The 10,166-nt window shown below is 34.9% G+C and overlaps 1 long non-coding RNA gene across 2 annotated transcripts in view; it reads right to left on the bottom strand.

Moving 5' to 3' along the window:
- Positions 1 to 603: 603 nt before the first annotated feature.
- The window catches only part of LOC147033799 (uncharacterized), a 30,558-nt gene continuing 20,995 nt past the window's right edge, over positions 604 to 10,166 (bottom strand). For both annotated transcript variants that reach the window (XR_015055440.1, XR_015055441.1), the window contains one exon: positions 604 to 831. This is a non-coding gene — a long non-coding RNA (uncharacterized LOC147033799). The remainder of the gene's footprint in view (positions 832 to 10,166) is intronic.

Below are 10,166 nucleotides of genomic sequence, written 5' to 3'. Positions count from 1 at the left end.
GATGTCAATGCGTTCTTCTTCTTATTATTATTCATGTAATATGAGTGCAATTCATGATTACAGTAAAATAAATAAACATGTCTGTAGGTTGTCGAAACTCAAATGCTGGTGGAACACTATTTTCACACTCTCTAAACTATGAACGGATATTGATCAACAAAGTTGTGTGACGGTAATCATGTGCGACAGCTTACTCTGTGACACTGGTGTTCATTCCAATGATGTTTGTGGGTGAGACACTTCAATGGTCTCACGGAAGGATCCTCATTACCCAGCATTCTTTCATAACTTGATGAAACTCCCTGGCCCAGAACACACATCTTCTCATGACAAGGCATCACCAACGATCTTTGCTGCAACCAATGGTTTTCAGAAATTCCTCCTAGATTAAAACAACAATTTATATCTGTCCTTCCAAAGCACTTTCGCTGTCAGCCAGCATCTTGATTTGAGTTCAAATAAGCACAACTAAAGCCATTTCTGGATGAGAGAGATATATATATATATATATATATATATATATATATATATATATATATATATATATATATATATATATATATATATATATATATATATATATATATATATATAGTGGGTTAGTGGTTAGATAGTATGGTTAGTGGCCAAGTTGGGAGATTAAGTTGCATACATCCTCTGCTGTTAATGAAATTTGAACATGTTAATGTATCCAAAAAGTTGATACAATTTTTGACCTACCTTCCTCTCCTACCCTTCCCTTCCCTCTTATTTCAATTGTTCTCAACTCTACTTCTTCTGTTCCCTTTTTTTTAATCTCAACTGGAAACAAGCACTCCTTTCTGGAGAAACCTGGGAGTAGGAGGAGGTGGGGCAAATATATTTTGTGCTGTGGCTATTAATCCTCTCTGTCAGCAGCAGAAGTCAGTAAACCACTTGCACTGTGGTACGTATACAGGAGAAAATTGTAAGTCATCTCCCTTTGACCTGACCTTACGTACTACAAACACGTAACATACAAAATTTGGTGGACATCGGCACAGCCCTGTTTTTTATATGATTTCAGACATGCAAGCATACGTAAGTACACACAAACGAGGCTCCGTCGATATCTCTTTTTTGATATCAATATACTGGGAGAATCATACCAGTATATACTGGTATGTCAATATTATTTTAAAAAAAATTTTAATTTTTTTTTTAAACGTAGGTTCCGAAAATACGCAATGATCATCGGGTCCATTACGTATTCATATATGACGTGCACATCAGTGACACATGGTAATTTTTACAAAGTATGCCCACACATGATGAGAATGAGAACGGTTATTTTAATTCCAACTTACACTTGTATTAAAAGTGATTTTGTTCTAAAGCGAGATCAGTATTGGTAATGGCACAGTTTGAGAATTTGGATCCATCGCTATCGCCATACGGGTACGACTACCATGGAACGCTGTACCGGTGCAATCATATCGATATCACTTTCACACTGGTGTCGCTTTCATACCATTATCGCTTTCATTCCGTGATCGGTTTCAGACCGTTATTGCTTTCATTCTGTTATCGCTTTCATACCGTGATCGCTTTCATTCCGTTTTCGGTTTCATACCGTTAATGCTTTCATTCCGTTATCGCTTTCATTCCGTTATCGCTTTCACACCGTTATCGCTTTCACACCGTTATCGCTTTCACACCGTGATCGCTTTCACACCGTGATCGCTTTCACACCGTGATCGCTTTCACACCGTGATCGCTTTCATTCCGTTATCACTTTCACACCATTATCGCTTTCACACCGTTATCGCTTTCACACCGTTATCGCTTTCACACCGTGATCGCTTTCATTCCGTTTTCGGTTTCATACCGTTATCGCTTTCATACCGCTATCGCTTTCATACCGTTATCGCTTTCACACCGTGATCACTTTCACTCCGTTATCGGTTTCATACCGTTCTCCGTTTCATACCGTTATCGCTTTCACACCGTGATCGCTTTCATTCCGTTATCGCTTTCATACCGTTATCGCTTTCATACCGTTATTGCTTTCATTATATCATCGGTTTCATACCGTTATCACTTTCATATTGTTATCGCTTTCATAACGTTATCGCTTTCACACCGTTATCGCTTTCACACCGTTATCGCTTTCACACCATTATCGCTTTCACACCAGTGGGGTAAGAATACTGATTCTGGCTCACTTTTCCCCATGTAAATGAATGGGGGATTTTCAGCGATTCATATTTTTTTCCCTAAAAATAAATCCCCTTTTTATCCCAAGGTATATTTATTTGTCTCCCCTTTTAACTTGGAGGTTGAACCTCATTGAATTGAACACCTGGGGGTTGAACAGCTCACTCATTGAACCTATAAAGATTTGTTCATTCTCAAATTCCTTCAATAGTTTAATTTTCTTTGCACAATAATCCCCATCTAAAATATTGATAAACAAAACATTTGAATCTTTATATTTTTTAAGATACCCCATTTGTGCCATTACGAAATGATAAACTTCTCTTAATGCTCTTGTTTGACCACCTCCTGAGCCACAGGTTATTTTTTGTTAAGCCCCGCCCACTTTTCTTTAAGCCCCGCCCACTTTTGCTAAGCTCCGCCCACTTTTCATAAGATATTTTTTCTAAGCCACGCCCACTTTTCCTAAGCCCCGCCCACTTTTGCTAAGCTCCGCCCACTTTTCATAAGGTATTTTTTCTAAGCCACGCCCACTTTTCCTAAGCTCCGCCTACTTTTGCTAAGCCCCGCCCACTCTTACATCATTTCCAGTTCATCTCTGACTCACAAAGAAATCACTAGAAAATTACAGGATGTTATGGTTTTGAAAAATTTCCCAATGAAGGCTTGCCTAGGCTTGCCCAGGGAATTTCCAAAGGAAACCACACCCACCAGTCTTTCTCTATAAAAGCTTCAAACCCAGGCTCCATTTTAAACATTTGTTTTTGCTGGCAATGGTGTTCTGTGTGCTTGTCTCGAACTGTCTGTCTTCTATGGAACTAAACCTTCAAGTTGATGAACTGGATTCAAACCTCTTATCTATTGAGGTAAGATTTTTTATTTTCCTATTTTCAAACTTTGATTGAAGCATACTCATTTAATAATTAAATAACTTAATTAATACATTATTATTTTCTCTCACAGGAAATTGTGTCTGAAATACGAAATGAAAATACTGCTTTTGCTACAACTTGGGGCGAAATTGTTGGCTTGGTTGAAGACCTTATGAGCGACCAAGACCCACAGAACGAGTTCGTCCTTGATGACCCAACCAAAGAGTTATACCTTGGAGACCAGCAAAATCCTGAAAAAGAGTTTTACAGCAATAGTACTCATTGTGAGTTATCAAGACAATACCCACTGAACAAGTTATACGTTGATGAGCCAGAATACAAGTTTTACCTTGGAGACTCACAAATTTTGAAAAAATCAGTAAATGAGTTCTGCCTTGATGGTTTAAATAACTACCTTGGAGACTCAGGAAAAGGGTTCTGCCAAGATGGTTCTAAATATGGGGCCTACCTTGGAGACTCACAAATTTTGAAAAAATCAGTAAATGAGTTCTGCCTTGATGGTTTAAATAACTACCTTGGAGACTCAGGAAAAGGGTTCTGCCAAGATGGTTCTAAATATGGGGTCTACCTTGGAGACTCACAAATTTTGAAAAAAATCAGTAAATGAGTTATCCTTAAGAGACTTTGTAAGTTGGTTTTACTTTGAATACTTGAAATGTGGGTTCTGGATTGATAACTCACAATGTGATGCATATCTTGGAAACTCAACGGGAATGTGGTTATACCTTGAAGACTTGGAAAGTTGGGTTTATGTTGGACACTTGAAACTTTTTTGGGGGCTTTTATTTATTTATTTATTATTATTATTATTATTTTATTTATTTATATTTTGGAGACTTTTGGAGTTGCTATCACTCTTTGGGATCTAAACCTATCGATGTAGTTCTTTGTCGGATGGTGCTTGATGGGAGCAAGATCAAGAAAGTTCTGGGAAGAAAGTGCAGGCTTACTCCCCCTTTTTACGTCATCAAACCTGAAAGCCTTAAAAGACAGAATTGGAAGAAGAAAAAAAAACGTAAAAATATATATATATATATATATAGGTGGAAATCTCATTTTGAAAAAGACATTGTGTTGGGCGAGGATTGAGTTGGGGTTGAGATTTTGAATGTGAGGGTTGGGGTTGAGATTTTGAATGTGAGGGTTGGGACACACACACACATACACATCAACAAACAAAAGTTAAGCCTTGACTATTCAGTTGAGGATTCTGTGTTTGGGGTTCACAGATCTAAGAACGTCCCCCTTGACACACATTATATACTGTTATACACCTCGGACTTGGCCCTCGAGTGTCCACAACGGTGTATAGTAGGAGGGAGTGAAGCGCCAACCTATTGCTCCCATTACACACACACACACACACAAACAAAAGTTAAACCTTGACTATTCAGTTGAGGATTCTGTGTTTGGGGTTCACAGATCTAAGAACGTCCCCCTTGACACACATTATATACTGTAATACACCTCGGACTTGTCCCTCTAGTGTCCACAAAGGTGTATTATCTGCTTAGTTTTGTCTTTTGTAATTCCTGTGAATAAAATGAACCTAAAATCTCTTCCGCTTCCAAATCATATATTTTATAAGTCCAAGGAACTGTATCTATTACATCAACAATTTTAAAAAGTTCTTTCGTCCATCGTTCAGTAAAACCCTTTTCAAAATGAGATTTCCACCTATATATTCTTACGATATCACCAACTTTGAACTTAGGTTTTCTGACATTAATCTCTTTTTCATATTTTAATTTTGTAAATGTTTCTGATGGCTTCATATTCGTTGACGTGTGAATCGTGTCATTATACTTATCCACAATATCCTGAATAAAAGATAACCATTGTTGTGAACCGAGTTGTGTGAATTTTTTATATAGTCTCTCTTTTAAGGTACGATTAAAACGTTCAACAACAACTGCCTTCCCTTCATTAAAGGTACTGTATAATGTAATACTGTTATTTTTTAGAAAATTCATAAATGTCTTGTTATAAAACTCTCTACCCTCATCAGTCCACAATTTCTTAGGTTTTCTCTTACTTTTATTAAATATCTGTTGAAAAGCTAACATAAGAGTATTACCTGTTTTGTTTTTTAAAGGGACAACCCACGCATATCTACTCCTCAAATCAATAACGGTTAAAGCATACTTGTACCCCTTATGATTATTAAGTTCAATCAAATCAGCAGACCAGATATAATCAACTTCCTTGGAATAAACTTTCCTTCTCTGAAACTTTGTGAATATTGGTTTATGTAATTCATCAGCTAATTGCTCTTCAGTCTTAATGGCATCATTAGAGCCTATAAGTTTTTTGAATTTCCAAGTCCAAGTTTCAATTTAGCACTAATCATCTTCTTCACGATGAACCTATCAACTTTTTCTCTCAAGGTTGGATTTTGTATCAGAGACAAATTATACAACATTTCTCTATCGGCTTCATGCTTTTCTTCCAACGTTGTGGTATTCCCATAATCAATATCGTGTCTCATGCACACTTCATCAACTCTATTGATTGGTTTACTCCAGGATTTAGGATTGTCTGCCTCATCTAATCTTTTATCTAAGTTTGTGCCTGGACCACAGAAAGAATACCCTGGAAGATGTAATTCCCCTGGTATTCCAGTAGTTGTAAATTTACTTCCTGATAAAAACTTTTGTATATCTCCTCCGAGTTTGTGTTTGGAGATAAATTGATTTTTTTTTGAACCACACACCGAACATATACCTTTTTGTATAACCCTGTTATTTTTACTTTTAATATATGAAATATTTTTAGTATTAGTTTTCTTTTTACATTTGAGACAACAACTCATTTATTTATGAGAAAAATTCCTGCAGAGTGCAAAAACCTTTTTAGTTTCCAACATGCACATTTGAATCTTAATTTTTAAAACATAAAGAATCCTTAGAAATGCCTTCACTCTCTCCTCCATTTATTTAAGAAAAAACTTGAATTAAAATGAATAGCTTGACGATGCTAATAGTTTTGTTGAAAGTATTGCAAATAGACTTGTTAATTCTTTGTATTCCTTCCTGGTGGGATAAGTTATTTTCTTTAATACCTCTATTCTTTTTTGAATCTCACTGGTTTCCATACTATAATATTTATTTATTCTCTCTCTTTCCTCCCTCTCCCTCTCCTCCCTCTCTCTCTCTTCTCTTTCTTCTCCCTCTCTCTCTTCTCTCTTTCCTCCCTCTCTCTATTCTCTCTTTCCTCCTTCTCTCTCTCCTCCTTCTCCTTTTCCTCCTCTTCCCTCTCTTCTTCAACTCCTTCCTCATCCCTTACTATACTTGAATCGTTTACACCCCATAGAATATTATACATATATTCATCAGGATTTCTTGTTATTCCTGTATCCAAAATAATTTTTTTTACAACAGGAAACCAATAAAATTTCTTTTGAATTTCTAAAAGAGCCTTACCTTTTCTTAACCTTATAATTTTTTCATTATTTAACATTCTAATTAAATCTAAAGTTGTCGGTTTATCAACATCAGCATAATGCCAATCTTTTATTGAAAATACCTCATTCTTATGTTGTAGAACATATTTATTAAAATACCGAATACCCTTTTCTTGAAGGTATGCTTGAACACAGAAATGATAATTTTCTTGAAGCCTTCTTGCTGTCATTTATGTATTAGAAATATATGTTAGAATAATATTATGGCACGAAACACCTCCCCATCTTCCCATAGTTAAATCATTTTGTATTTCCTTACTTATTATATATAATCCTGTTTTTTCTGTTTTCATGAGATAAACAAGGGCAAAACCATTATTATATTTACCCTTATTAAATTCTTTTTATTTGTTGTTTACGAATCGTGGCTCCACAAAACTCATTCTCGATACCAAGTGGATAATATTCTTCCTTACGAGACTGATTTAATTGTTCCAGGTCTTCGAGGTTAATTTTAAATGACCAATTATACCCTAAATCATTCATATCATACCCCCATTGTTCTATTCTCATACAAACGATATGCCCTTCTTTATAAAAATTTATTTTAATTCGAACTGTGAATTCTGTATGACCTGGAGATAATATCAACACTTCTGTATCTTTAGAATACACAGCCGTTTTATTTAAGTATATATTTTGTGATAAATCGCTTAATCTCACCAAGTCATTCGCGTCAGTCGGGCTTGGATAATTTTTTAATTTATAAGCATTTTTCATGTTAATATTTTTGTTTATATTATATTTATGTCGTTCAGCCTGTGCCTTTGTGTAATAATTTGATAAATCAATATCCAGTTCTTGAGATACACCAAAGATAGAACCATCTTTACCAACATAAGTCATTTATATTAGATTAAAAATAATATCATAAAATTTTTTATTTTTGTTGAGTTGAAATAACACATATAGACATAATTGACCACAACACTTGGAATTTAATTCTTGGACTTGAAATGTTTGATAAACACCATTCTGTAAGAATTTTATGACTTCAACAGGTGGTGGAAGACCAAAACTATCAAAATAATATTTGTCTTGACTATTAAAAATACAAACCCAATGAGAACCGTTCCCATCATTATCTTCTAAGTTCATAATAATATTCTTTGTATGTTTCGACACATTTGTTAATTCATCTCTCATACAAATAACCACATTATGAATTTTTAATTTCTTACAATATTTGGCAAGTTGTAAATTTGATGTTGTATTCTTTCCAAATTCTTTCAACCACTCATCAATGCTCATTTATTTATTAGAAAGATATAATCCATTACCTCTTTTCGTTAATTTTACACCTGCTTGTGCTATAGAAGAAAGCATATCTCCAACTAACAATCTCGCTTTATCAGGCAGACCTTCAAGTTTTTCAGCAAAATCTACAATTACACCACTTCCACTAATTTGTTTCTCCAACTCTTTGTTATGTCTTTCCAATTCTTTTTGAGCCTGGAGTTGAGCCTTCCTTTCGTTGGCAGTTTTGACCGCTGTTGAAATACCACCCGTCAATGCTCCAACCGCACTTAAACCAGCAAATAAAGGAATTAGAAATGGGAGAAATCCTCCACTCGTCTCTCTTATTGAATATTTTTTCAACATTGGTTTTGTCATTTTAATTTTAAGTGAGCCAGTGTCATTCAAGATTTTAACCTGTTCTCTTGTGAGCAAAACATCAATTCTTACTGCTCCTTTTCTCTGAATTGTATTAACGTTAATCGTACAAGGCTTTTGATTTTGAACACAAGATGATAGTTTATGAAGATTGATTTGATTAACATATACCCCAGTTGGTACTTTGCCACTCATTTATTTAACAAAAAATTATGTGAGACTAATCATCACACCATTATCTGTATTAATCTGCAATTCTGTTTCTTCCAAAAGCAAACAATATGTATCAACTTCTTCACTCTCTCCTCTTTCAATGTATAGGGAAGTATCCACTCGATTAGACTTTATAGTTTCTTTTTGAGCGCTCAGGTCAAACGTATAGATTGTATACAAACTTTTAAATGCTGTCATATCCAAAATAGGTTCTTTATTTCCATTACTTTCACACACCTTTTGGTAAGACTTGTATGCTTCAGCAAAATCATTTTTTCCCAATTAATTTCCAATCTATCTCGTGGATAAAATGTTCCATCTAGAGAAACGCGAAGTTGTTTCACCTTAGCATTATCACTCAATGCATTATTCTTATCAGTCGCAGTATCACCATCTGGCTTTTTAAAAATCATCCACAGATATCGTGGCTTTCCTTCCAGAACACCCAAATTCCACGTGTAAGTAGTTTGATTGAGTTTAACGTGTTGACATCTTCTTTTGAGGTATGATACACTGAGTGGTTTCTTTGAGTTAAGTCTTCGATTCAACATCTCTTCTGTTTTAAGATTAGGAGTATATTCACTGATATACCAACTCATCTCCTCAATTACAAATTTATTCTGATCACCAAAAGCATTACCAACACCAAAAAGCAATCTATTTTCATTATCATTCCTTTGTAGTTGAAATCTAATTTTAAGACCATACAGAACTTTATCATAATCACAAAATCCAAATATACCTTTAAGAGGAACTGCCACAGTAAAACTATTTTCTGCTTTTGTATCATCATTATACATTCCTTTCCTTTGAATATATCCAGGGTCTGTGTTTGTTCCCGTTGACATATCAGGAATAAAACCTTCGACAGACCCCTTTCCCATTCTATCACTGAATGTATAGAGTGTAAATTTCATCATTTCAGATACAGCAGAGACATAATCAACCGCTTCAACTTCTTGTGTTCCAATATACAATCGCACACTATCAAACATTTTCCAGAAGAAATCATTTACAAGTGTAGCGTTTGTGTTATTCCCAGCCTTAGTGAATTTAAATTTACACAACAAGAAACTTTCGGAGAGATTCAAATAGGTTTGTTGATTATTTATTTCAAAACTTTTTGTACCATTTGTATTCCAGTCTGTTCCAGTTATTGCATTTACCTTGAAGTAATCTTCTTTTTTAGTGGAGTTTGAGATAATAATAGTATCATCCAAATCATAGATACTATCAATTGCTTCCATACTTGTATTTATTTAGGAAAAAAGATGTTAAAACTTTTGAAACCCTGATCCAAGTATTTGAATTATTTTCTGTCGTTCTTGGGGGGACAACTGAGTTTTACCTTTGTTAATTTCTTTTATTGCTTGTAATTTATGAGATTCTTTCTGAGCATCTTTTATACTCTTTGCAGCACCTGCTACATTTCCCACAGCAGAAGCAGTTGAACCAATTAGGTCTTTATGTTTAAGAATAGTTGAACCAATACCCATGAGAGTATCAATTATCCCATCTCCTCTAAATTGATGTCCAACACCCCTTTGTCTCTTAGGTTTATAGTATCCTCTACCAAGATACATACCTTCACCCTTGTAGTACGGGGAAAGGAACATCCCATCCCCTGTAATTATTTTATATTTTCCCAACTCGTGCTTCCTCACAATAACCATCGTATTTATTTATTGAAAAACTTCACGTAGGTGAATTCTGATGGATATAACTTCTCCATTAAAAGAAATCACACGATTATCTTGGTCGGTTATCCTAAAATTTACTCTGTGTATGGTTTTTCCTGACACAGGTAG

This window comes from Eptatretus burgeri, chromosome 1 (genome assembly GCF_056783735.1).
Source record: "Eptatretus burgeri isolate ZD-2024b chromosome 1, Ebu_testis_v1, whole genome shotgun sequence".
Classification (NCBI taxonomy): domain Eukaryota; kingdom Metazoa; phylum Chordata; class Myxini; order Myxiniformes; family Myxinidae; genus Eptatretus; species Eptatretus burgeri.
The sequence above is the reverse complement of the archived record's forward strand: the minus strand, read 5'-3'. Positions and strand labels throughout refer to the sequence as shown.